General features: G+C 40.8%; 1 non-coding gene across 1 annotated transcript; it reads left to right on the top strand.

Annotated features, from left to right (window-relative positions):
• The first annotated feature begins 994 nt into the window (after window positions 1-994).
• LOC112725812 (small nucleolar RNA R71) lies at window positions 995-1,101 on the top strand. Its single transcript, XR_003164895.1, has one exon. It is a non-coding gene; the product is annotated as a small nucleolar RNA R71 (small nucleolar RNA).
• The last annotated feature ends 1,316 nt before the right edge of the window (window positions 1,102-2,417 follow it).

The raw sequence follows: 2,417 nt of genomic DNA on the forward strand, positions 1-2,417 counted from the left end.
AAACATAAAGAGTTCATAGGCCAATTTGGTAACATAATTCAGATACGAATAAAAGCATTAGAATGAATAAAAATATAAAAGGAATATTGAACCTGATAAAGAGTTGAAATCCTAAATCCTTTAAGAGGAATCATAATCCTAAAACCTAAGAGAGATGAGAGAACCTCTCTCTCTAAAAACTACATCTAAATTATGAAAAGTGAATTATTGAAGATCTCCCCTGAATGGATGCATTCCCCCACTTTATAATCTCTAATCTATGTTTTCTGGACTTGGATCTGGGCCAAAAAGGATTTCAAAAATCGCTGGGGGCGTTTTCTGCAGTTTCTGCACGTGGCGTCTGTCACGCGTCCATGTGGGTCACGCGGTCACGTCATCTGGGAGTTTTCCTTGTCACGCGTCTGCGTCAGTCACGCGTTCGCGTTGCTGCCTTTTCGCGCTAGGCACGCGGCTGCGTCGCCCATGCGTTCACGTCGCTGCCATTTTCTTCAAAACTCCATTTTTGTGCTTTCCTTCCATTTTTGTATGTTTCCTTTCTATCCTCTAAGCCATTCCTGCCTTAGGAGATCTGAAAATACTTAACACGCAAATTACGGCATCAAATGGTAATAAAGGGTAATTAAAATTAATATTTTTAAAGCGTAGGAAACATGTTTTTCACGTATATCACATAATAAGGAAGGGAAAGTAAAACCATGCAATTAACATGAATAAGTGAGTGAAGGATTGAATAAATCACTTAAATTGAGCACAAAATATATCATAAAATATGGGTTTATCAATTGCATCCATATGGTTTAATTCCAAGACTCCCCTGTTGTTGCTTCTGTCTGAGGCATAAAAATACTCATTGTCAGCCACTGTCTCTATAACATCAATGGCTTCTTCAATGGTCTTCTTCTTGTTTAGAGAACCTCCAGATGAGTGATCTACAACTTTTCTTGATTCATAATTCAGCCCTTCATAGAAGATGTGAATTTGCACCCACTCGTTAAACATATCAGGGGGACATTTCTTTGTCAAATCCTTGAATCTCTCCCAAGCTTCATAAAGAGTTTCACCATCCTGCTGTCTGAATGTCTGCACTTCAGTTCTTAGCCTGTTTACTCTTTGTGGAGGGTAGAACCTTGTCAAGAATCTGTTCATTACATCGTCCCAGGTTGTTGATGAGTGAAAATTAGATTTTCACATAAACTCACCGGCAAGTGTACCGGGTCGCATCAAGTAGTAATAACTCACAAGAGTGAGGTCGATCCCACAGGGATTGATGGATCAAGCAACTTTAGTGAGGTGATTAGTCTAGTTAAGCTAACAGTGGTGAATTGAGTGAAAATTAGAGCAACAGAAAGTAAATTACAGTGAATGTAAATTGCAGAATGTAAATCAGCAGAATCTTAAGTGACAAGAAACGTAAATTGCATCAAGTGTAAAGGGAATTGGTGCATGGAAATTAAATGGAGCAGTAAAATTCAGAACAATTGCAGAATATTTTAATTGCATGAAATGTAAATCAAGCTCACAGCAAACTCAAATGTAAATTGCAGAACTCAAATGTAAATTGCAGAGGAACAGAATTGCAGAAATATTTAAATTGAATTCAATACTGAAATGTAACAAATGCAGAAAGATAAAAGTGTATCAAACTTTGCTAAGCTATCTGGAGTCTCTAATCTTCCAAGAGAGATCTGGAGTCTCTAATCCCCTAGCCTGAGCCTCTATGCTACTCCTAATCCTACTGTGCGTGTCTGTTTGAAATGAAATTGATGCCTTTATATAGGCTTTACAAAATGAAAATAAAATTGCAAACAAATTACAAATCAAATGAAATTCCTATTCTAACTATCTATTGTGCCTTTGAGTGATGATATTAAGCTCTCTTGCTTTGAATTTTCAATTGGGCTTGGAATCAGACAAATTGAGCAGAGTTGCAGCTTCCAAGAGAGCGTAGCGTTCATTTAGAGAACGGAGCGTTCGAGCACCCACGCGTACGCGTCCTGCACGCTTGCGCGTGCTTTTGCAATTTCACCCATCGACGCGTACGCGTCACCCATGCGTACGCGTCCTTTGCAGCGTTCTCTTAATGAGCGGTGCGTTAGCTTAGTGAACGCTACTCCACACGAGCGTGTCATGTACGCGTGCGCGTGGGTAGAAAAATCTCAATTCCATGCTTCAGCGCCAGCCACGCGTGCGCGTGTTCTGTCCTGGGTGCACCATCGACGCGTGCGCGTCATGCACAAGTGCGCGTCGTTTGTAAGACTTTGCCTCCAAATTTTAACTTGCCCGAAAATGTTCACTTATGCAACGTAGCGTTCTCTTTGCAAATGAACGCTACTTACATCCACGCGTACGCGTCATGCACGCGTGCGCGTGTGTCTTCAAAATTCCTTGCTCGACGCGTGCGCATCGTGTACGCGTGC

The sequence above is a fragment of the Arachis hypogaea genome, chromosome 11, assembly GCF_003086295.3.
Source record: "Arachis hypogaea cultivar Tifrunner chromosome 11, arahy.Tifrunner.gnm2.J5K5, whole genome shotgun sequence".
Lineage (NCBI taxonomy): Eukaryota > Viridiplantae > Streptophyta > Magnoliopsida > Fabales > Fabaceae > Arachis > Arachis hypogaea.